Here is a 25,780-nt window from a genome sequence, read left to right as displayed (position 1 = left end):
AACTGTATGCATACGTTACATCTGCAGACCATTCATCCAACAGGTATTTCTACAATTAATAAGCTGGGTACAGTGGCTCATGGCTGTAACGCCAGTACTTTGGGAGGCCACGGCAGGAGAATCATTTGAGACCAGGAGTTTGGGACCAGCCTGGGCAACACAGAAAGACCCCAGCTGTACAAAGGTTAAAAAAAAAAAAAATAGCCAGGCAAGGTGGTGGCATGCGCCTGTGATCTCCCAGCTACGCAGGAGGCTGAGGTGGGAGGATCACCTGAGCCCAAGAGTTGGAGGCTGCGGTGAGCTGTGATTGCACCACTGTGCTCCAGGCTGAGCAACAGAGTGAGACCTTTACTCTATAAATAATAAAAAAAACATAAGTGAAAGAATGATTAGCTTAGAAACCAAAGACCTGGACTTGAGTCTTGGCCCTCCTAGGCCCTCCACTTAACAGCCAGATGGTTGTTTTTGAGGCTCAGTCTCATTTGCGGTAAAGCAAGGATCATAAATACCCTCTATGTTATAGGAAGCCATTGTCATAGGATTCAGCTGAAGTAGCTCCAATTTACTGATCTCTATCACATACAGAATCACTGACTCAACCGATACCAGTGGGGCAATTAAGACTCCACACCCGGCACTGGGTGAAGCGTGGGGGATGCAACAATGAGTAGAATGGGCCCCTCATGGGGCCCTGAGTCAGCTGCTATAATACACGTGAAACAAACGCTGACAAGAAGAACCACAGAATTCAGAGCTGGGACGATGCTGCAAGGGATGGATGGAATTCCACAAGAGGGCTGACGGAGACCGCCCCAGTTCATACTGGCAGGTCATGAAAGGTGCTTCTCACCTGGCAGGAACTTCTCAAGCCATGGTGGCAGGGACTTTCCCGGAAGAGAGACGGGCAGGTATAAAGGCCCTGGGGTCAGCCTGTGGTTAGGCACCGCCATTTTACCCCTTCTGCAACTCAGGGCGTAGGCATAATTATCCTTACTTCAGACGCATCAACCAAGCTTCTCAGAGGTTTAAAAAATGCAGGCCAGGCACAGTGGCTCAAGTCTGTAATCCCGGCAATTTGGGAGGCCAAGGCAGGTGGATCACCTGAGGTCAGGAGTTCAAGACCAGCCTGGCCAACATAGCGAAATCCTGTCTCTACTAAAAATACAAAAATTAGCCGGGCATGGTGGTGGGCACCTATAGTCCCAGCTACTCAGGAGACTGAGGCAGGAGAATCACTTGACCCCAGGAGGCAGAGGGCGTAGTGAGCTGAGATCGCCCCACTCACTCCAGCCTCAGCAACAGAGTGATATTCCGTTGAAAACAAAACTAAACAAAACAAAACAAAACAAAAAAAAACAAAAAGTCTCCCCAGGGTCCGAAACTCCTTTATGACAATGCCAGGACCTGAAAAGCCAGATCCCCCTGACTTGGAAGGCCATCCCATCTCCAGCAAGCCTCACCATCTTCTGTGAAAGGGCTTTTAAAGCAGTCTAAGGATGAGGTCTAACTGGTTGTCTTAGAACGCTCACAGGAATGTCTGAGTGTGAACTTAATAAAACTCCTTCTATCTCCATTACCTAAGAGTAAATAATATATCAAGAATATCAGTTTTTCCCTTACCATGGAAGTTATTTGGCCGATAAATTCCAAGGACCACTTGGAAGCTCTCCCCCTCTGTCCCAAAACCAAGCAGAAACATCTGACACTCAGCAAAGAAGGTTCTTGAGGAGGGGGAGATGAAGTATGCGATCTGAAGCTCCAATGAAATATGAGACCCCCTGGCCTCCCCTGCCCTCACGCCTCACCTCTGCTTGGGCTCGTGGAGCTTATTTCCTGGTAAAACCTGCCCCGATGGGACACTTCATTTTCATCTACATTTACAAGGAAAAGCTCTTCCTGCAGACGAACAGGGTTTTCTCAAAAATGACCCTCACTCTCACCAATGGCCCAGAGTTAAGAGAAAGTCTCTACAGTTCAGTGGCCAGCTTTTCAACTCAACCTCCGCTACGAGTCTATTATACCCAGGCTCTGGCCGCGCGCTGGAAATTCAGAGGTGAGCAAGCCCTGACTAAATGACAGTGCGGCAAGTGCTGTGCTAGATGGACATGCAGGGGGCTGGGATGGGGACATTCATTCATTCATCAAATACGGATCAAGCACTGCAACTGCTAAATAGCCCCCAATATCCTTTCTGCCTTGAGTTAGAAAACCCACCAAGTTGTAGCTGGACACAGGGCTGCAAGACAAAGACTGCATTTCCCAGCTTCCCTTGCAGCTCAGAGCAGCCACCTGAGTAGCTAAACTCTGTCCAGCAGGATGTGGAAATTAGCGACGTGAGCAACTTCTGGATCACACACCCTTCCCGCAGGCCAGTGTAGCAGCAAAACGGAAGAAACCTGGGTCCCGGTTCCTCGTGGAAAACAGCTGCCTACCCACCCCACACCTTCCACTTCACACTTTCAGGCAAAGAGAGAAATAACTCTATCTTGTTTAACCCAATGATAAGCTATGTTGAGTTAAACCAACACTCTCATTAAAACAAGCCCCAGTTGTGTGGCTGCCATCCTGTTCCAGGTGCCAGAGATGGACAGAGACGACCGAGGTCTCTGTCTCCAGCAGCTCACATTTGAATTGGCGACAGACAACATACAAAGAAACAAGTAACTCAGACTGTGTTTTTCCAAAGGAAATAAGCGGGGTGAAGGGTTGGAGATGAATTGAGGCATGGCCAGCCATGCTGTCTGAAGGAAGGGAAAGCTCAGACCTAAGGGCGAAGGGGCCAACGGCCTTGGGAAGAGCATTTCAGGTCGAGGGAGCTGCAAGCTCAACCACCCTGCATCTCCTGGAGGAAATGGGAGGTGGCCAGCATGGTGCAGTCCAGCAAGCAGAGGAAGCCAGGAGCCAGGAAAGGAGGACAGAGGAGGGTGTGAGCCCTGCGTGGGAGGTCCCTGTGGGCTACCCAGAGAAAATAACACCCGGACAGGGGCGAAAATAATGTCATGGGTGAGAGGGTATGTTTGGAGCAAGGGCTTCAATTCCTGTTCCCTTTGTAATGGAAACTGGTGGGAGAGACCTCTACCCATTCCAGCAAGCTCTGGGAGGAGAGACACTGAAAGGTTAGAAAGAAGTTTCTTTACCTAGGGTAGGGGGCGGGGGTTCAGAAAACCACTCCCTGAAGTTCCCAACAGGGTTTCAAGTGAAGAACTTCATTTTTTAGCAATGCAGCTCTGCCCTATAGAGTTGACTAGGAAGGACCGGCCCTCGCATGTAACTTTCTTTTTAGAAGAAGCCTTACTCACTGTCTTTTTTTTACAATTTATAACTAGGTTATGGTCCTCCCAGGGAAGCCCCATCTCATCACTTACCTCCTTCCCTTCTTCCACAGCTGTTATTTAGGAAAGAACAAACCTCCCCTGTGGGGAATGTGCTACTTCTTCAGTTATTTTGCCCTGAATTGATGGGTTTTGAGACTGTCTTTCCTGCTGCGGGGCACTGCTCCTATGTGCCAGGATGCCCTGGGCAGCTCCCATCTTGCCTTTTTTTTTCTTTTAAGCTTTACTGAGGTTTAACCAACAAACAGCAGAGTGCACATATTTAAAGGATACCATTTGACAAGTTTTGACATATGTTTACGTTTATGAAACCCCTATCACAAGACGCAGGACATGTCCATCATCCCCAAAGGTTCCTTCAGACTCCTGGTAACGCCACCCTCCCATCCTGTCGCCAGACAGCCAGGGATCTGCTTTCTGTCCCGATAGATTAGCTTGCATTTTCCAGAGTTTTCTATAAATGGAATCATACAGCATATGCTCTTTATGGTCTTTTTTTTTTTTCCCACTGGCACAATTATTTTGAGATTCATCCATGCTGTTACATGTGCCAATGGTTCATTCCTCCTTGACACAATTTGTGTATCTTTTCACTGCCAATGGCCATTTGGCCTTTTCTAGTTGTTGGCTAACACAAAGTTGCTCTGAACATTTATGCATAAGTCCTTGTGTGAACGTGTATTTCCTTTTCTCACAGATAAAACGCTAGGAGGGGAATGAGAACCTTGCCTTTGAAGGTGGAGTATTATTTCATCGTTACATGCCTTTTTCGGGGTGAAGTATTAAGAGTAGCATTTCAGTGAGTCTCTCCCGATGCAGTGCATGTATGATCTCTGACATGAGAGAACTTTAGCTGGTGCAGCGGTAAACACTCTATGTCAACTATGTGGTGTGTATGTATGTGCATGCATGTGTGCGCATGTGTCTGCACATGTATGTGTGTGCATGTGTGTGTGTGTGCACAAGTGTATGCATGTACGTGCGAGTGTGTGCACGTGTGCATGCATGTATACATGTGTGTGCGCACATGCACGTGTGCAAGCGTGCATGCACATGTGTGTTTATCTTGGTGATCCTGCTTCTGATTGAACTATGCTGCATATTTAGCTCAATAAGTATCAAGACAAAATACAAACTCGCACCGAGCTGGAACTTCAGCTGCAGAGTTGAAGGGATACGCCTAGACTTCAGGCCAAGGGTAGGGGATGGTCAAAGGCACCGAATGACACCTACGCAGGTGCCTTCAACTCCACTGCCCCGTCTAAGGGAAACCCTTCCAATTCCTCCAAACCACTCAATACCTAACTGGCGGGAGTGATTTAACGGTGTTGAACACATTCACTTCAAGTAACGAGTGAGAACCCGCCTCCCTCTGAGAATCACTGTGAGCACCCATTCATTCACCACATGCCCAGGAAAGACCTGCTACGTGACAGGTGCCACAGTGGGCTCTGGGACCCCACGGTGAACGAGTCAGTCTCTGCCCTCAAGGAGTGGACAAGCTAATGCAGAAGCCAGACAGGACACAAATAAATGTCTCTGCTGGGTGCTACCAAGAAAAATGAGACAAAGAGGGGCCAAGAAAGCGACAGATGGAAGGGGACAGATTACTTACGGGGGGATCAGGGAAGAAGGGCTTCCAGGGGGCTAAATAACTGAGCAGAGACCATGCACTGCCTTCAGGGAGCCCTCGCAGGCTTTAGGCTACTGTTGCACTGGGAGGCTAGAGCTTAGGCAGCCCCTATCTGTGCATCTCCCCAACTTGAGCACCAAAAAGGCAGAATGAGGGATGGGGCTCAGTGGCTAACACAGTTCTGTCCACACCAAAGGTTGTTTGTCCTGAATGCAACTCAAACAGACCCTGATTGCAGAGGAAGCCCTTCTCTCCCCTCTCTTGCTGTATACAGAAATCACAGCAGCGTTGCAGAACACCCAAGTAACTCCCAAACACACGTGGTGGGTAATCTTAGAGCAGTTTCTGTTGATGCTAATGGCCCAAAGAGAGACAACCTTTCCATCGCCTCTCTCAAAGTGAAGCTTCCTTTGTAACAGTCTCTGTCATAACCATTTATGTTTGTCCCATTAGCCCCAGCCCATCGTGACCTGCATTTTCCTGACTCATTCTCTCCTTCCTACATGCGACAGGCTTACCAGTCTTCTAGCGCTTTTCGACATAACAGACGGCTTACATAATCACACCTGCGTCCACTGGGACTTGCTGGCATTCTTGTTTCTTTTGCTCATTAGATAAATAAATCCTTACATGTTGTCAGGACTCTCCAGCTGAGAAATTGATGGACTCGTCTTTAATTTGTACCCATCTAGAAATACCATTTATGTGTAAATAGCAGTAGAAAATATTACACAGGCGTTGCAACAGTCTTCCTTATACCTTAGAAGTCGAGGATATTTTCTGTCTTGTTTCCTGTTTATCCCTGGCATTCGGAGCCGTGACTAGCACACGGCAGGCACTCAGGAGGTATTTGCACAACAAGTCGACAAATATGAAGCAGGGATGACGATGGCACCCACCTGGCATGAGTGATTGGAGGATTAATGACCATATCTGTAGAGGGCCGTGGGAGTGCCAGGCCACAGCGACAATCCAGCACGTGACCGCTATCAAACGGTTGATCCCCGTAGAAGGGATAACATGCCACCCAGAGCCTGGATGAAATCCGTAAATACCCCAAGCCCCATGGGGGAAACATTCACATTACTGAACAATCCGAATGATACACAGTAGAGGCTGCGAGTCCCAGAAGCCACCATGAGCAGGTGATTCTGTGGAATACCACCTGGTGGGGACAGATGAGCAGTAGGCATCTATGTGCCTGCCTGCCAGGTGTCAGCACCACCAGCGAGGTGCCATCTCTGCTGCTGGCTGGGAAAAAACCCTCAGAGCAGAGACCACGCATCGCCTTGAGCAGTGAGCCCTTGCAGCCTGTAGGCTTTTGTTGCATTGGGAGGCTAGAGTTTAGGTTGCCCCTGTCTGTGCTTCTCTCCCATTTGATCACCACGAAGGCAGAATGAGGGCTGGACTCAGTGGCTAACACAATGCTCTCTCCACACCAAAGGTTGTGTGTCCTAAACCCAACTCAAACAGACCATGACTGCAGCGGAAGCCCGCCTCTTCTCTCCCATCTCTCGGTGGGCCAGGAGTTCAGAAGGTCAAGGTCAGTGGGGAAGTGAAGGTCAACATGAGAGGATCTCAGGGTAGCAGCACTTTGCTGACTGATGGAGGTGTGTTTTGCCATTTTAACGACCAACACAGCTACGCTGGTGCCTACCAGCCAAGGCTGAGCCTGGCAGAAGGCATCTGGGCCTTGACCACTGTGCACACAGGCAGGCCTCAAGACAGATTCTCCAAGCCATTCCAGGCTCCGGCAGATCCAAGACCATTCATGACCCTGCGTGGCCTCTACATTCTACCACTGACAACTTCTCCTCTCTTCTTGGCCTAGACGTTCAACAGGCAAATGTTTGACACCTATTAAGCTTCCCAACTCTGTGCCAGACACAGAACAAAGTGGGGGAAAAAAATGTACTGTACCCAGGCCAGCCCTGCGTGAAGGCATCCACACCCCATTCAACATTCACAAATGTGAGAATTTACATGCCTGGCACTGTCCTCGTGATGTTAGTGACATCACCTCATTTAATGACAGGAACTGCATTCCTCGTCTTATACTGGAGGACACAGTCCTTTCTGTGGCCTTAACAACCTGACTCACCATCTATTCCACACCCTCCCTCGGCTAGGCACCTGCATGTAAAACCATTCACCCTCGTGACCATATGCAGTTGGCAGCACCATGCCATGTAAGCGAGGGGAAAATGTAGACCCAGAGCGGTTAAGAGTAGTCAGAATTTCAATGCAACTCTTTCTATATCAAAGCCATTACAGTTGACAGAGCACTATTCTGAAATCCATCGCTAAAATAAAATAGCCTGTTCACAAACTGTTTAAGAAGAGGGAAACGGAGGTTCACAGGAGAGGGGTCTGATTCGGGGAACTCCTCTCCCTTGTAAGGCCCATACTGAGCATCTACTCTGGGTCCCTCCAAAGGGTAACTCTACTTCCTTCATACCCTTCCCCTGTGCGAGCGGTGCAGGCAGCCCTGAAGCTGTGTTCCTGCGATCACCGAAGCCCTCTCTTACGGCAAACCTTTGAAGAGCAGCCACTCTACCCACCTCCCCCAAAGACAAAGATTCTGCCCAAACTAGGGGCTGGCCACCAGTGAGTTACATAGGACAGCTCGGCTGACAAGGATGCCCTTTGCACTCGGGTCCCTAGTAACTTTTCTGAAGAATTTCCAAAGTGCTGGGGAAGCAATATTGAATATTATCCCCAAAGGCCACGCCGCTGCAGCAGGAGCACTGTCATCAGCAGGGGCCTAACTCAGTGCAATCGTCATTAAACTGCAAAGGTGCCTTCAATTTCCACTGGAGGGAATGTAGATACAAAGGCAGCGAAACACGCATTGAAAGGCATTTACATGCTCAGCCCCGGTCAGGAAAGGACAAAGATTTCAAAGGCTCTGTAATACGCTAATTCTCCAGCCAAAGCTTCTATTTCAACAAACAGCAAAAGGAATTAAATGTCTGTTTTAAATCGGAACAGGTTACAGCTCGTCGGTACTCCACCTTGACGTACAGAAATGGACAAGGGCTTTGACCAAATTCTAAGTGGAAACACGGTCTTTCCCTATTCCAAGCCCAGAGAATTATAATTAAAAATTGTAACTAGGAATGGCACCATTCAGAAGTTTTCAGAGTCTGGGTGGGCAAGGCCCAGGTATCCAGGTGCAAAACTTGAGGAGGTGGCAAAAAGCTCAGTAATCGTAATAAATAATATTTCCATGCGATGCTTTGAAATACCAAAATTAATGTCAAAAAAAATAAATAAATCCGTGGAGAACAAAATAGCAAAATTTTAAATCAGGCAGGAGGATAGGCTCAGGACCACTGACTTTTCCTCTGGCCTACGGCTCCACACTCCTGCTCCTTCTGAAGACAGTCAAGTGTGCCCAGAAAACTGAAGAGACCTGCCAGTGTCACAGACACTGATAGCTCAAATGTCTAGGGCTTGAGGCCCTCAGCGCTGTGCTCTTGGGTCCCTGTCACCTTGGGCAGGGACTACTGCCCTAGCCTTGCCCTGCTTCAGTCCTGACACCACTCCACAGCCGGGAGGATCTTTGCAACACTCGCGTCTAACCTTGTCACACCTCTGCCAAGACTTGTCAGGTGACCTCTCCTTTCTCACACTCATCAGCTATGAAATCACGTATGGACTGCTCATATGAGGGGCTCAAAAGACCTATATATACACAGACTGCACGCACAGACTTGAAATTCTAGTTCCCACAGATTTCAAATCATCAGGAAGCTGAAATAACCAGATTTTTATAGTGTCACACTATGATAATTGATGTTCCTAATTATGGCCTTGAGGCACGACACGCTCTTTAACTGCCTTCTAAATTATCGAAGATCAAATTATGTTCAGTTGCATTTTAGCATTAAGTATATTTTAATTATATTCTCATTCTTGGAAAATTAGTAACATGCACAGCTGAAATAGATGATCAAGGCAGCTTTGTGAATAAAACGTTCTGGATAAAGCCCAGCTTTCCAGAATGTTCTCACAAAATCATATTCTGCCATCATGTTAGGTAAATGAGAGTTTATAGTTCATATCCTCTCTTTTTTAAAAAAAATATTGCCACTTAAACAAGTGAATTATGGAGTAGTATTCTTAAGGGAGGAAATAAAATAGGAGGAGAAGCAAGAAAATAAGTGAAGCTGGCCAGGTGCGGGGGCTCACGCCTGTAATCCCAGCACTGTGGGAGGCCAAGGCAGGTGGATCACTTCAGGTCAGGAGTTCAAGACCAGCCTGGCCAACTGGTGAAACCCCATCTCTGCTAAAAACTAGCCAGGCATGGTGGTGTGCGCCTGTAGTCCCAGCTACTGAGGAGACTAAGGCAGGAGAATCACTTGAACCTGGGAGGCAGAGGTTAAAGTGAGCTGAGATCTCGCCATTGCACTCTAGCCTGGGAGACAGAGTAAGACTCTGTCTCAAACAACAACAAAAAAGCCAACAGTAAGATTAAAACCAAAACCACATGCCGCAAGGTCTCCACTTTTGCTAAAGATGAGCTCACAGTTCTGCCAAGCTTCTTAGAAGTCAAGACCAAAAACAAAAAAAAGAAAAAACAGTGACAGGATTCACAGCATCCAAAAGATCTACTACTTGGTCAAGGGAATCATTCCTGCTACTTACGCCTGGGAAAAATTTCTCTCGGTAGAAATCATTCCTATCATAGATGATATGTATAGGCAACAACTGCCTTACCAATGTGTTAATAGAAAACATCATGACGATTTTCAAGAGGCTGTATCCCCTAACATCCCAGGGCCAAACGTTCAAACCTCAAATGCCACTGAAAACGGGCAAGACAGGCTGAGCCGGGGGAACAGGAGGGAGACGTACAACTAAGTACTGTGATAAACCAGAAGGTGCGCATCATTGTGAAGGACTCAGCTGTGACTCCGCCCAGCCAACCGCTGTTATGTGGAAATAATCGGCCCAATGCTTCCAGAAAATCTAACTTTTTAAATTACAAAACATTTCAAACATGCAAGAGAATAACTAACGCATATCTACGTATAGGAAATGAGGAACCAACAAGACATATTACCTGTGTACCATCTTAAGGTACAGAACTTCTGGAACTTTTGAGAACCTCTCTCCAATGTTGGCCCTCTCCCATGATCATAACCCTAATTTTTATGGTTACCATGCCCTTGCCTTTCCGTATAGCTTCCCGTAAGTGCGAATTCTTAACCTACCTCCTGTTCCATTCTACATCTTTCTCATCTTCTTATGAATGCGTCTGGCTGTAACTCACTTTCTTCAAGCCACATAATTTTCATGAGATCCATCCAAACTGATGTGCACAGCTGAGGTTCATCCATTTTCGTAGCTGTGTTGATTTCTATGCTGTAACACACTTTGTGAAAATCTACTCTCCTACCGATGGATATCTAAGTTGCGTGGAATGCTTTGTCGTTGTGAGCGATGCTGTGAACATGGCTGTGTGTGTTTCTCCCGGTGCTCGTAGGCAAGTGTTTCACTAAGGTAGGGCTAAAATTCGTCTGTATTTTAATACTGGTCAAACTAATTAAAATTTTTTTAAAAAACAAAAGCAACTATGTGGACCAACTCCAAACCTCTATCGGCTGCCAGCCTACAGCCTGCAACAGGCGGACAGCTTCATGGTAAATTGCAAAAGAAGATTCTCTGAGCAGTAAAATGGTTCAGGCTGCATTTGTTTCTGCCTTTTATCTAGCTTGTTTCAAGAACAAAAGTGTCCCACGTTGACAGATCACATGACCTCTTGGCAGATGTTTATAAACATCGTTTCTTGAAAATTATCTTTAAAACAAAATTGAACGGTGACGAGCTTGGGCTAGTCCTCACTAACACAAGCCCAGAGGTTTCTAAAGAGCTGAGACGGAGCCTCTTAAACTAGAAGTGCTTTTAGAAAACACGTACTGGTGAGATTTCTTTTAAAATGCATTCACCCTAACAATGTGGCCCAAAGGCGCTCCACGGCTTTTTATAAAAGGTGTTATGTAGCCTGAAGTTTCCAGAGTGACAGAACAGGAGAAACTACGGTCTGAATGTTTGTGTTCCCTCAAAAGCACATTGAAATTCTAACCCCCAAGGTAATGTATTAGGAGAGCAGGACCTTTGGGAGGCGCTTAGGTCATGAGGGCACAGCCCTCACGAATGGGATTTGTGCCCTTATTAAAAAGGCCCCAGACAGACCCCTCGTCTGTCCACAATGTGAGGACGTGGCAAGAACGCGCCCTCTATGAACCCCAAAGTGGGCCCTCGCCAGATCCCACAGCTACCTTGACCTTGGCCTTCAGAACTGCGAGAAATACATTTCTGTTGTTTAAAAGCTTCTCAGTTTACAATATTTTGTTAAAATAGCCTGAACACACTAAGACAGTAGATAACACAATCGATAACAATAAACAGAAAATTACCTCGTCAGTGCCAAAAACATAAAAATGTGCCTGCTGTAACTGTAGAAACTGATTTTTATTTTTTGGAAATAGTTTCATAAAGTTTGATGGAATGTGGCCGCGGCCATTTGCTTACATTCAGCTGTTTCCATACCACTTTGATGGAGTTGAAGAGTTACGACGTCTGCCTCACCCACAAATCCTAACACGTCCACTCTGGCCCTTTACAAAAGAGGTTTTCCCATCTCTGTGTTACATCACTGGGTCACACACTCATTCTAGATTCCAATACAGAATGGATCGTAGGCACTGGGTCATTTCCTGCATTGTGAATTGAGACAGAACCAGGTTCTAAGTAAATTATCTTTCTTTTGTATATAATTGAAATTTAGCTTCAGGATCAATATTATTTAAACATGGTACAAGGGAGGATGACCAGCAGCTGCAATGTTAGGTAAGGAGGAAAGTGATAGTGTGACTATCGAGTGTTATTCGGGATGATGCCTGTAAAAGAGCTTCGACTCTGAGGAGGACTAAAATCTTTCTTTCTCTGTCCATAGGGCAAGGTAAATCATGACTAGAGTCCTCTCAGAGAAACACTAGAATGTTCATGCCGCAGTCTCTTAGTGCCTGTCTCATGCAGAGTCCATCCTCCAAGTCAGGATTCAAAGGGAAGCAAGGTAAGCTTGATCTCTACCTTCCTGGAAGTTACATTCTAGAGGGGAAATGGACCATAAAGAGCCAACACGATGTAAACTAGAAGACTGGGGATGTAAACTAGAAGACTGGGGATCCTGATATTTCAATCAAGAAAATAAAACTGAGCAATACGATGGATTAGCCAGATGGAAGGCACAGTCGGGTCAGACTGGACTGCCAGGGAAGGTCTCACTGATGCGGTGACACTGAATGGAGACCAGGAGGACAAGAAGCCAACCATCTGGAGATTTGGGGGAGAGGGAATACGGGAAACACATGGGCCTGGAGGGCGGAGTGACCCTGGCCCTTCCTAGAGGCAGGCTGAGGGGGCTGGAGAGTAGAATGAGGAGTGTGGTGACAGGGGAGGCAGGAGATGTGGGTGCACACCACAGTGTCTGCGGATTTGGAATCAGCTTCCAGAGTCCAGGAAGGAGTCAACAGGTAGTACTCGCGGCAAGAGAAAATGGCAGGTTAGACTCGCCGTAGTAACGCAGATAGAAAACAATGACTGGCTTTATGAGATATTTTAGAAGGAACTATATAACTCATTGAGTGACTAGATGTAGACAGTGAGGGAAAGAGAGAAATCAAGGATGACTCAGGCTGTTTAACTTGATGAGCTAGCTGAATGGAAGGTGGTGCCATTTAGGAAGATGGAGAAAACCGCAGACGGGCAAGTCAGGAGGAAGAACTGGGTTCTGCACTGGCCTCATTCGGTGTGAGACGCCTTTAAACCAGTGGTCCTCAAAGGAGGGTATTTTTGCTTCCAAGGGCAGAGTAGGGAATGTCAACAGACATTTTTGGTTATCACAACTGGGATAGGGAGATGTCACCATCATCTAGTAGGTAAGGCTAGTGGGGAGATGTCACTAAACACCCTGCAATGCATGGGACAGCCTCCCACAGCAAAGAGCTATGCAGTCCATGTCATCAAGGCCAAGTTTGGGAAACCCTGCTTTAGACAATCCATGGAGATGTCATGAAGGCCGCTGGAGCAACGTGTGTCTGGAACTCAAAGAGAAGTCAGGGTTACAAGTATACGTCTGTTTTTTCTCAACAGCTTGTTTTTCTTGTGTTGCTATTCTCTCTCATCATTCTTTTTTTAGCTGCTCTGCTAGGGAAAAGCAGTTACACAGGAATTAAAACAGGATTGAGGTTAACAGATCTAGTAAAAACTGTCAAAATTATTAAGTCATTCATAAACACTAAGGTAAAACACAATGCCAAACAACGGAAGATAAAAAGAGAGTAAAATATACAGAGTAAAATATACAGCTTGGAGAAACCACCAAGCTGATCACTGATGATCGATGCTATCAGAGCACTGTCTCCAAGGCATCATGGGGACATGAAGGAAAATCTGATCAACTCTGCCTTGGTTGGAAAAAGTGGTGGAAGATGGGAGGCAAGAAAGGGTTCTTTTCATTCATGTTAGAGAAATGCAAATTAAAACTACATGGAGATTACGTTATTCAGCTTCCAGATTAGCAAAACCTCATAAGAAATGGTATTTATCCCAGCCAGGTGCAGTGACTCACACGTGTAACCTCAGCACTTTGGGAGGCCAAGGCAGACAGATCACCTGAGATCAGGAGTTCAAGACCAGCCTGGCCAACATGGTGAAGCCCTGCCTCTACTTAAAGTACAAAAAATTAGCCGGGTGTGGTAGCATGCACCTGTGGTCCCAGCTACTCAGGAGGCTGAGGCAGGAGAATCGCTTGAACCAGGGAGGTAGAGGTTTCAGTGAGCCAAGATGGTGCCACTGCACCGCAGCCTAGGTGACAGAGCAAGACTCCATCTCAAAAGAAAAAAAAAAAAAAGAAATTTTACTTATGCCATTAAGAGATTTCTAGTGTAAGAAAAGGGATACAAATATTAAATTAAGGTAGGTAAGTAAAAAAAAAAAAAAAAAACCATAATTCAAAATTTGAATTAGAAATACCTATAAGGATCATAATATATAGTCTACTAAAAAAGAAGGGATGGGGTAGGCGAAAGGGAGGGAAGAGGCAGGTGGGGAAGAAGAAAGGGAAAGATTTTCTAGCTCTGAACACTGAAAAGGTCTAGAAACAATAACCAACCCAGTAGCAACGAGCCCCACCAACTAGATGATGCTGTATAAACACCTTTTCCCGCTGGGCACGGGGCCTCACGCCTGTCATCCCAGCACTGTGGGAGGCCGAGACGGGCAGATCACGAGGTCAGGAGATCGAGACCATCCTGGCTAACACGGTGAAATCCCGTCTCTACTAAAAATACGAAAAATTAGCCGGGCGTGGTGGCGGGCGCCTGTAGTTTCAGCTACTCAGGAGGCTGAGGTGGGAGAATGGCGTGAACCCGGGAGGCGGAGCTTGCAGTGAGCCAAGATCACGCCACTGCACTCCAGCCTGGGCAACAGAGTGTCTCAAAGAAAAAAAAAAAAATTAAATACCTTTTCCCAGTCAAGAAGCCAGGAACCCCTGGAGGAACAGGTGTTTCCAGGTCTGGGGCATGAAGTACAAGAAGGGCCTAGAACACCTCGGCTTCCTTGCTTTGATGTCCAGTGTGATGGCAAAAACCACTCCTGAGGATTCAGGAATCAAACTAAACACCATCCATGGGCAGAAGATAGGACAACTTGAATATCACAAAAAAAATTACTGTGATGAACTGGAAAACATCCAATAGGTTTAAATACGTAAATTAATAATGTTTTTCGTTTTTTTTTTTTTTTTTGAGACAGATTCTCGCTCTATCACCCAGACTGAAGTGCAGTAGTATGATCTCAGCTCACTGCAAGCTCCACCTCCCAGGTTCTAGTGATTTTTCTGCCTCTGCCTTCATGCCTGTAGCTGGGACTACAGGCTTGTGCCACCATACCTAGCTAACTTTTGTATTTTTAGTAGAGACTGGGTCTCGCCATATTGGCCAGGTTAGTCTTGAACTCCTGACCTCAAGTGGTTCACCCACCTCGACCTCTCAGAGAGCTGGGATTACAGGCGTGAGGCACCACGCCTGGCCCTATTTTTTTTTTTAAAAAAAAAGACTCATTGGTCCCCTCTGGAGGAGAGAAAGGAACCAGCTCCTTATTATGTAAATGGATAAATAAAATAATCAAAGGCTTGGTTGCCCTGGCTTCCTCATTGCATTATGATGAGGTTAATGTAGCTAACAACTGGAAATATCACCAGGAACATGGGAATCATGCCACATGTGAAAGCAACTGTGACTGTTGTCACTATACCCACATCGTCACCCCTGGGCCCTTGCGGACATCCAAACCCAACCATCCTTGGCTGGTGAGAGGCAGCAGAGGATGACTGGTCTATTCTAGAGAGGAAAGTAAGAGAATATTTTCCATCTCTTCTAATTGTCAGGAAAATCTAGAAACACACAACATGCATATATATTGCCCTTACCAAGGGCCAGAAATTCTTCTAAATGTTAGACACATGTTAACTTATTCTTCACAGTAACACTAGGAGGTAGGAACTATTACCATTCGCATTTTACAGATGAGAAAACTGAGGCTCAGAGAGGTTAATAACTTTCTCATGATCATAGACTTGTTCATTGCAAGGAAATGTATAATCTGCACAGGCTTGTTCAACATTCTGCTAAGTATGAAACCTTGAAGAAGGTAATAAACATCAGCTCTGCAGAAAACCACCCAGGGGACGAGAAGTCTAAGGAACTTATCCGTGTTATCATTATTGTCACTGTCATCACCATGTTACCAGTTATTCACTGAGCGTTCACTTTGAATTGATCATTCCACGTCAATTATGCCATGACAGAAGTACTATTATTATTTCTTTTCTTTCTGAAACAGAGTCTCGCTCCGTAGCCTAGGCTGGAGTGCAGTGGCACAATCATGGCTCACTGCAACCTCCAATTCCTGGGTTCAAGCAATTCTCCTGCCTCAGCCTCCCAAGTAGCCAGGATCACACACGTGTACCATCACACCAAGCTATTTTTTTGTATTTTTAGTAGAGACGGGTTTTGCCATGTTGGCCAGGCTGGTCTTGAACTCCTGGTCTCAACTGATCTGCCCACCTGGGCCTCCTAAAGCGCTGGGACTACAGACATGAGCCACTGCACCTGGCCCATAAGTGCTCTTATTATTCCACTTTCTGGAGGGGAAAAGTAAGGTTCAGCAAAGTTGGGAAGGTTTCCACAGTTGTTCAGCGAAACACGAAACACAGGTGGAGCCAGACTTGGAAGCCAGTCAACAATATTCCACAGCTCACATTTTCCCCCAGTTTTATTGAGGTACAATTGACAAATAAAAATTGAAAACATTTGAGATATACAAAGAGATGAGGTATGTGTACACTGTGTAATGACTAATGCAATCAAATGAACACATCCATCAACATCCACAGTTATCATTTTTTAACTCTGTGATCTTTATCACACAACAGGGGGTGCTGAGGACGCCTCAGATTTCTCTTAGCAAGTTTCAAGTAGGAGAGGCCAGGATAAGGGAAGGAAGCCAGGGATGCGGAGGAGGAGAGCAGTGAATACACACATCAAGGAAAAGAGCTTTGACTTGGGGGCGGTCATTATTTCTGTGTAGAACAAAACAAAACCAATAAACAAACAAAAAAAAATCATAAAGACCATTTTTCCAGCCCAGATTTTGACACTGAGAAGTGGTACATCCTATTGGCATTGGTTGAAAATCACCCCCGGGCTTTGGCCATGGCTGCAGGCGAGATTCGATGCCCAGAGCCTCCAGGGCCTCAGCTCACCACACACTGCCCCGTGTGTGGCAGTGAAACCCAGGCCCCAACGGATGCCGTGGCCTCCACCCCACTGCAGCTGCTGGTGCGGTCTGCCTTTGTCTCCAGCCTCCGACCCCTAACCCTGTCTTCCCTCCACAGCAGGGGGAAAAAAAGTGGTATATCCTAGAGGAGTGGTTCTCAGCCAGCAGGGATTTTGACCCCACAGACATGTGGCCACATCTAGAGACATTTGTGATTATCACAGTTGGGGGGAAGGGGGTGCCACCAGCATCTAGTGGGCAGCAGCCAGGCGTGCCATGAAACATCCTACTACACACAGGACGGCCCCCATGACAAAGGATTCTGTGGCCCAAAATGTCAATAATGTTGGGGTTGAGAACCCTGGCATAGAGCAAGTCACCTGACCTAGCTGGGCCTCACTTTTGTCCTTTGTTAAGTGGTGATAGCCATGTCTACCCTTCATTAACCATGTTTACCCTTCATTAAAGTATTTATGAGCAGTAAATATATCTACTGTCTGGCCCATGACAGGCACTCAAAACAGCAACTGATACTAATGGCATAATCATCCCTGTCAGCATCGCCACCATCATTAAGTAGAAGTACCTGCATTAGGTATTGGCACAATGTGACCTGCTGGCCCCCCGCCTGTTTTGGTAAATAAAGTTTTATTGGCACTCAACCACGTTTACAAATTGTCTTAGGCTGTTTCACTGCTTCAGTGGCAGAGGATCACATGGCCCACAACACCGAAAGATTTTACTATTCATCCCTTTATAGAAAAAAGTCTGCTGGCCTAGGAATCAACAAGAAATGTGAAGTGCTATACCAAAAACAAATTGTTATAATTCTGATGTGTCAAAAAAAATTGTAGGAAATTTCTTTCTTCCCCCTACATATGTAAGGGCCATGGGCACAAAGTTACAGGTGCAGAGCATTCTAATTGCTGAAAGCCAATTTTATCCACTCGATTTTATCACTTTTCATCAAAATTGACCACCACTTTGCATTAAAATACACGCCATCATAGCAGTTCAAACCTCTAACACCGGGAAGGCAGTCATTATGATACTTACAGAGAAACTGAGATCTGATATCTCGCTGTCCTCCCGAGCTAGAGCACAGGAAGGGGAGAATTTTCCATTAATTTTAAAAGCTTTTTACCACCAAAGGAAGAAAATTTTTTCAGGAAGACAAAAAGATAATATTTTAGCATTTAAATCTAGTTTTCTTCACAAAGGGAAAATGATTTCTACATATTACATAGTAGGAATTGGGTTGTTACCATAGAACATATTTCATTTTGAGGAGAAGAACTGAGTTTAAAAGATTCATTTTTGGAAACGTTAATCTCGGGCACCTGGAGATGAAAGCACTGGTGCACAGAAGTTGGTCTTTGTCGAAAGACAGTTTTCAAGTTTTTGTAAGACTCATGTCCCTTCTCTACCTTAAAAATGGATTAAAAAAAAAAAAAAAAAAAAAAAAAAAAAACTACTTGAAGGGAGTGGGGGGAAAAAAAAGAACCGAATTACAATATCCTTTGCTAAAGAAATAGTCTTTGCTCAAAACAGGGCAGAGAGTTGCCTGTGTGACCCAGAGAAATAAGTGAATTGAAACTTTTCTAAAGTGCTTGTCACTGTAAAAGAGTTGCTGAGAGTTTGCCCTGGCAAAGCTGAGTTTTCGGTACTGAAAATGGAACCTGTGAGTCACTCCGAGGAAGCCCGAGGAAACAGGGTATATTCAGCTCTCTGGCTCCACCGGTTCCAGAGGTAAAATGTACCTTCGTCAACGGAAGCTGCAGAAAAAGCAGGATACTGATGGGAAAAAATTAGCCACGAAGGAAGTTGTGAGAGTTGTTTTCTCAAAAACAACTAAGAAAGCAGTGGGCGACTTGGCAAGCAAAAGTTCTTGGGTTGGTAGGAAGAGAAGGAATGTTCAGGGATTCTGGCAACTTCTCCTGGAAGGCTGGCTTCACTGCCCCATGGCGGGGCGTATGCGTATCCTTAAAGGGAACCAGTGGCCCCACTGCCTGTCATCCTAGGAAAGTCAACCCTGGGACGAGTAGAAGTGGAGAAGCAAGGACATGGGAAGTGACATCACATGGCTGTGTCCCCACCCAAATCTCATCTTGACCTATAGCTCCCATAATTCCCATGTGTTGTGGGAGGACTCACTGGGGCAGTTTACCCCATAATGTTCTCGTGGTAGAGAATAAGTTTCACAAGATCTGACGGTTTTATAGGGGGAAACCCCTTTCACTTGGTTCTCATTCTCTCTTTGCCTGACGCCATGTAAGACGTGCCTTTCACCTTCGGCCATGATTGTGAGGCCTCCCCAGCCATGTGAAACTGTGAATCCATTAAGCCTTTTTTTTTTTTTTTAAATAAATTACCCAGTCTTGGATATGTCTTTATCAGCAGCAGGAAGGGGCAGTCATCTCTTCCCTGGGGCTCCAGCTGCGTTAGGCCTGGACACAAAGGCCCAGAGAGGTCCCGGGAAGTTCTAGTCCTCAGCCAAGCGACAGCCAGCCAGTAGGGAGGCAGGGAGCCAGGCTGGGGACAGAGACAGGTCTGGGCTGTGACTGAAATGACCTGAACCTACCCAGAGACGAACTGTGTTCCCCACTGAGCATAGACAAAGGGCAGGGAGGCAGGACCAGCTAGCAGGCGGCAGCTGTGAGATGGCGGCAGCCGTGAGATGGCGGCAGCATGAGCCCACAGCTGCCCAGAATGCTGCAGACAGACAGCGGAAGGAGGCAGGTGACTGTGGACTTCCCAAGCCTGGGAGTAGACGGGGTGAGTCTTTAGAAACCAAGAAGACTCATTCTCCCTGAGTAAGCATGCCAGGCCATTCTCAGTCCATCGGAGGAGGGAGGAACGAGAGAAGATTTCCAGCGACCCTGTGCATGACGGCGTTGAGGGCTGTTCCATTGAGAGTGACAACGTCTGTCCCCAAAACAGGTAAATGAGACAAGAGGGTTCCCCACCACAGCAGGCACCCCACCCGAGAGATGAGGGGCGACGTGCGGCCATGCATACAATTCCCTGCTTGATCTATAAATGCTACACATTGGAAACGATGACTCCCAGGCCACAGATGCAGACATCTGAGGCTCACAGAGGTCAGGTGACAGGGCCCAGGCATGCGCCTAGAGCCAGGATTTCGATTCTCACATTCTGACCAAGAGTGGGGACAGATCGTCATCTCCTGGTGTTTGGATTCAAAGTTCTCCCCAGAGAGTGGCTGTGAGCTTCAGGTCTGGAATCTGAACACCTACGTGACCCTGACCATCAGTAAGCTCACCACACTTCAGTTTCCTCCTCTGTAGAGTGGAGATGAGAGTAATACCACCACACAGAGTGGTTATAAGGATCACATGAGATAAATAAAGTGCTTAGGAATATGCCTGGCACTGTGTAAGCACTGAATGAATGCAAGCTTGCCAGCCTGATAAGGATTTTAACAATCACGGAGAAAGATGTCTGCAGCTTTCCAAAAGACAGAATGGCTCAAAATTAATTGATAAAAAGGATTCTTTGTACTTTATTTTTTTTAATCCATTCAAATATGCCCCCAAAGTGGATTAAATAAAAACGTTCAATATGTTCTTTCTACCAAGCTATTGGATCAAATCACCCTATTAGCTGAGCTAAATAATTCATTTAGTTAATTCGCACTGTAATGAATCAGGAGAAGCTACAAAACCTCAAAGTCGTTCCAAGTCCAATTTCAAGTCTCTTTCAGGCTTTAGAAAAGTCTTCCACTAGAAGACAGTCATAAAATGTGTCAGGAAACAGAAACGATGAGCTTAACCTCTACCTCGGGCCGACTAATCTTCGGAAACGAACACACTGTCTGAACAGCAGGAAAGCAGTCACCGCTGTTATCAGAACTGGGTCCAAATGTCAGCTCTGCCACTTGCTGACTATGCAACTTGGGATATTCTACTCAACCTTCTGAGCCTCAGTATCCACCACCACCTACCTTGCAGGGCTGTTGTGAATATTAAATAACATGATGCATATAATGGGGCCAGGCATGGTGGCTCACACCTGTAACCCCAGCACTTTGGGAGGCCAAGGTGGGAGGATCATTTGAGGCCAAGAGTTCAAGACCGGCCTGGCCAACATAGCAAGATCCCATCTCTTTGAAAATATATGTATAATAATAAAAAGATGTATATGATGCCCCTGCCCAGTGTTTGACACATAGTACGTGCTTATTAAATGATGTCAATTATATTAATTTGGATTTAAATAATTAGTCTATTCATTATTCATTAATAAGAGTGAACTACTCTAGTGAAAATTTCTATTTATTCTACATAAGAAAGTTGCTCAGCTGGACGTTAGCAACAATTCTTACATAAGAGTTTAAACAAGGTTAGTAAAACCTGTGATCCTTACAAGCTTAACTAACACTAGAGCCACTGTGCCTTGTATCAGCCTCGCAGGGGAAGAGAACAAGGAGGGGACAGAAGATTTTAGATCCTTCAAATAAAACAAACAAGAATATCACACTATTAGAAGCAAAGTCCTAAGTCTCCCTATTATATATGGGGAGAAGTTTCTAAAATGACAGGGCCCCTGGAGGCAACGCTTTTTACAAGATGTCTTCCAAGCCAAACTGCTACAAGTCATTCAAGCTGAAAGTCTTCTGGCAGTGCCCCTGACAGTCAACTAGTCGAGTACCTTTAAGAAACAGAAGCCTCTCTGCACCACCGACCTACAAAACTCTACCTTCCGGAACGGGTCTGAAATGACTGGCTGGGACTTAGGAGGAAATTCCTATCCAAAGGCCAAGACTGGCCATGGGAGGAAGGTGCAGCTCTCCACATGCACCTGTGGTAGGGAGAATCAAGACAGAGGAAAGGGAGAACTTTCCAATCCTACCACTTTCAGAAAAAGAAACATTAATTGTAGCATCTGAAACCTAAAAGACTCTCTAGTAGGAATGACAAACAGTGCTAAAAAAGGAACTACGGAGGCGTCTTGCCTCTGTCTCACTCTATGGTCTATCAGTCAGTTGCCACCTGACACGCCCAGGTGGCCAAACCTTCGCACCTGCTGTTCCTGCCATCTGGACTGCCCTTCCCCACCCTGTCTCGCTGGCAAAGTCCTATTCTACCTGCAAAGTCCACCTTCGAAATGAACATTTCTGCACTACCTTCTCCAATACACCCAAACCACAACCCCTCGACCAGCAGATCTGACAGCGCCAATTTCCCTCTTCTTTTGATTCACTGACTGCTTGCTACTAAAAATTACTGTTTTATGGCGTTAACTCGGCTAGTAGGCTGTGAGCCCCACAAGGCGAGGGAGAGGGCTGATTCCTCAATCTATCCACTGATCTGGCCCTCACTCACTTATCCATTCATTCACGCACTGAGCACTGAAGTGAACCTTGGTTTTCTGCCACCACAGCATCCGCTTCCCCTAACAACAGTCCCAGTTTTCATCTGGGATCCATCCCTCTCCCCAACCTCCCTTCTCCATGTCTCAGTGGAGCTCTTCCCTGTCGTAGCACCAGCCAGATCCTGTGATCAGCTGAAAAGAGAGAATGGAACCTAAGTTGACTCTACAGAGTAAACGTAAAGTTACTGACAGGAATGGAGACAGACTCTTGCTTTTTCCTATAAATGTGAACCTGGAAGAAAAACTGTGTGCCCAGAGGTGATCACAGTCATGTGTGACCCTGAGGAGGAAAACCTATTGATACGGTTTGCCTGTGTCCCCACCCAAATCTTACCTTGAATTGTAGCTCCCACAATTCCCACGTGTCATGAGAGGGACCCAGTGGGAGGTAACGGAATATGGGGGCAGGTCTTTCCCGTGCTGTCCTCGTGACAGTGAGTAAGTCTCACGAGATCTGATGGTTTTATAAGGGGGAGTTCCCTTGCACAAGCTCTCTCTCTTTGCCTGCCACCATCCATGTTAGACACGACTTGCTCTTCCTTGCCTTCTGCCATGATTGTGAGGTCTCCCCAGCCATGTGGAACCGTGAGTCCATTAAGCCTCTTTTTCTTCCCAGTCTTGGGTATGTCTTTATCAGCACCATGACAATGGACTAATACACCTACCAAAAATGATGTCAACCCAGAAAGGGAAGAGGAAAGCACACTGAAGAGAGAGAAACAGGAGCCTGGTAACACAGCTTAAGTATCAAGCATTTGCCACAGCTAAAGCCAGACTTTTCCTTGGGCCAAGGGATTCCCTTCCTAGAGATTACGACGACAGGCTCGACTCAGTGGTAATAACAAGCTGAAGAGATACCAGTCAATTCTTGCTCTTACAAAGTCTGTAGTGGAGCCGGCAACACAACAGAGCAACTCTCCTCCAAGTAGTGACTCAGGAATCCAGGCTAGTGTCATTTTCTAGCTATGCATCATGGAACATACTGCTTCCAGAATCACCATGGCAGGGGAGCAAGAACCAAGAAAACTCATCCCCCACTCTCCTATGCCTCAGTCTAGGATAACGCTCATCACCTCTACTTTCAACCCATCAGCCAAAACTAGTCACACAGTCCCAAGCTATACCCATAAAGGAGACTAGGAAATGCATCTGTCCTATGTGTCTACAAAAAGAAAAATGAGACAGACCTTGATAAATAACACAGTCTTTGTCACGGACAGCCTGAGTCAAGTTTTTTTATTCTGCAACCAAAAAACACTATTTATTCAATGATACAAGCATCAGCCAGGTACCACAGGTCATGAAGGATGAACACAGATAAGTGGGGCACATTCACGACACCATACTAGCAGGATTAAGAGAGGTGACACAAAGGATGTGCAGGACACCCAGGGCAAACTGAACCTAGTCTTCAGGAGTGCAGTGGGGTGATTCGAGAAGGCTTCCAGGATGAGATTTGAAAGATCAGAAGTCAGCCAGGGAAAACGGACAGGAGAGGGTTCATGAAAAAAGAACAGGTTCCGGGTGGGACCTTATATCTACCTGTGTAAAGGTCTGCAGTGAGAACACGTGCATTTGAGAAAGGAAAACATGCTCAGAGCAGGAAGGCAAGAGCATAGCAAAAAGGCTTACTTTAACATGTGTACATGTTACTTTTACAGGAACCTAAGGGCGAAAGTGAGCCACTGGCAAGTTTTAAGCAGAAAAAGAAATGGACCAAGCAGACTGGGTCTGGAGTAGTTTGTCATTGTCCATCTACATGCATTAAATGCCACAAGTCCCTCCCTCCTCCATGTCTCAGCGTTCTTCACTCTCCCCGCACCCCCAGTTTCTCCAGCTCCACACTGCCAGTGATGAGCCCTTGATGTTGCCAGCAGGCTGAGCTCATGCAGCATTCAGGACAGCCCTGTCCCTTCACCGGGTGTATTCTGAACTCTGAGCCCAACCTTGACAGGACTACATCTCTTTTACTCGCTTCCATCAAGGCCATAGGACTCCTTCTGGCTTCTTGAAGCCACTTCCCGCCTCAAAGAGGAAGGCAAATATAAAACAGGCCCAAAATAGTGTGGGTCTGAAAAGCTGAAAACCAGCCACTATAATTACAAGTATTTTTATCTATCGCCCAAAAAAGGAGTATTGGATCATTTTCCAAGTGTTTCTCTAAGGAAGTTCATCTGTTCATTCGCAAGTACTCCAGACTTCCAGATCAGAGGCACAACCGGAAATGAGGCTTCAGCAGAAATGGAAGCGAAACAGAACACACGGGGTGGACACACAGCAAAGATCAGGGCCCGGCGCTGCCACTAGAGAGGTATCCAAGGTTCTGTCAGAGAAATCAAAAGATCAGCAAAGATAGACACTACAAAGCTGGGGGCGCAAGCATGCCTGCACAGAGGCACGACTGTGACCTGCACCTGAACACGCCCCGGGCAAATGCAAACAGGTAACTGAGAGGCCAAGGGAGAGGAGGGAAGAAGGAAGAGCCATTGAGAAGACAGTGCCAATAGTGGACCCTTTTCCTCCTGCTGCACAGACGGATAGCCCCAGCACACAGGAACAGATGGGGACATCCAGTGGGCACAAGAGGCATCAGAAGGGGCCTGCCATCCAAGGCACCACACACGGCTGTTTACCCAGTAAGTGCTCACATCAGAAACCGTGTCGCCAGCTAGAATCTGTTTCCATTCTCCCTCCTCATCTCTTCCATAGTTCCCTAGTTCTTGACAAGCTAATAGCCAGCATGTTTGTCCCTGAGTTCATTTTCCTGGCTCTGCTTAGAACTAAAAGTTAGAGCTAGCAGGCAAGGCAGGCCCGATTCCTGTTTCTAGTCAGGTACAGAGAAGGCCACAGAGGGCGCTGGGAAGAGTACCAACTCTGGGGTCAGTGAGGGGGTCAAATCTTGCTTCCACCCATGCTAGCCCCATGACCTCGGGCAGGTGACTTAGCCCTTCCTCGCCTCGGCTTCCTCATCTGTAGGTATGCAGAGAACAACGAATCAGACAGTCCATATAATGCAATCAACACAGTGCCTAAAAATAGAAGAGCCCCTCAATTTGCCCTAACTGCTATTACCTTATCTTTTCTTGTTCGTTTGTTTGTTTTGGAGACGTCTCACTCTGTCACCTAGGCTGGAGTACAGTGGCGCCATCATAGTGATGCAGGACTGATGAGCTCCCAAAGAAGGGCTTAGCCTGCAAGGGTTCTTGGTTGTGCCCGGGAAAGTATTCAAGGGCAAGCTGGAGATAGAAGAAAACAGCTTTATCGAAGCAGCAGTGTCACAGCTCCAGTGGAGTGACAGCTCCGGGACTGCTCCTGCAGAGCAGGGTGACCCGTAGACAGAAGGCGGCAGCTCAGGGCAATTGTGCAGTCACATTTGTACCTACTTTTAATTACGTGTAGATTAAGGGGTCGTTTATGCAGAAATTTCTAGAAAGGAAGTATTAACTTTTGGGTCACTGCCATGGAAAGGGGCGGTAACTCCTGGATGTTGCCATGACGATGATAAACTGACATGGTACCCACGGGCATGTCTGATGGAAAGCTGCTTCCACCCAGCCCTGTTTTAGCTAGT

At 46.4% G+C, this 25,780-nt stretch overlaps 1 protein-coding gene and 1 non-coding gene across 6 annotated transcripts in view; one reads left to right on the top strand and one right to left on the bottom strand.

Moving 5' to 3' along the window:
* SNX29 (sorting nexin 29) overlaps nucleotides 1-25,780 on the bottom strand; it is a 638,098-nt gene that overhangs the window by 309,894 nt on the left and 302,424 nt on the right. The gene's annotated exons all lie outside the window — the stretch shown is intronic.
* LOC119621255 (small nucleolar RNA ACA64) lies at nucleotides 16,721-16,847 on the top strand. Its single transcript, XR_005237818.1, has one exon. It is a non-coding gene; the product is annotated as a small nucleolar RNA ACA64 (small nucleolar RNA).

This window comes from Chlorocebus sabaeus, chromosome 5, assembly GCF_047675955.1.
Source record: "Chlorocebus sabaeus isolate Y175 chromosome 5, mChlSab1.0.hap1, whole genome shotgun sequence".
Taxonomy (NCBI): domain Eukaryota; kingdom Metazoa; phylum Chordata; class Mammalia; order Primates; family Cercopithecidae; genus Chlorocebus; species Chlorocebus sabaeus.
Note: the sequence above shows the minus strand (reverse complement) of the source record. Positions and strands in the feature narration are given on the sequence as shown.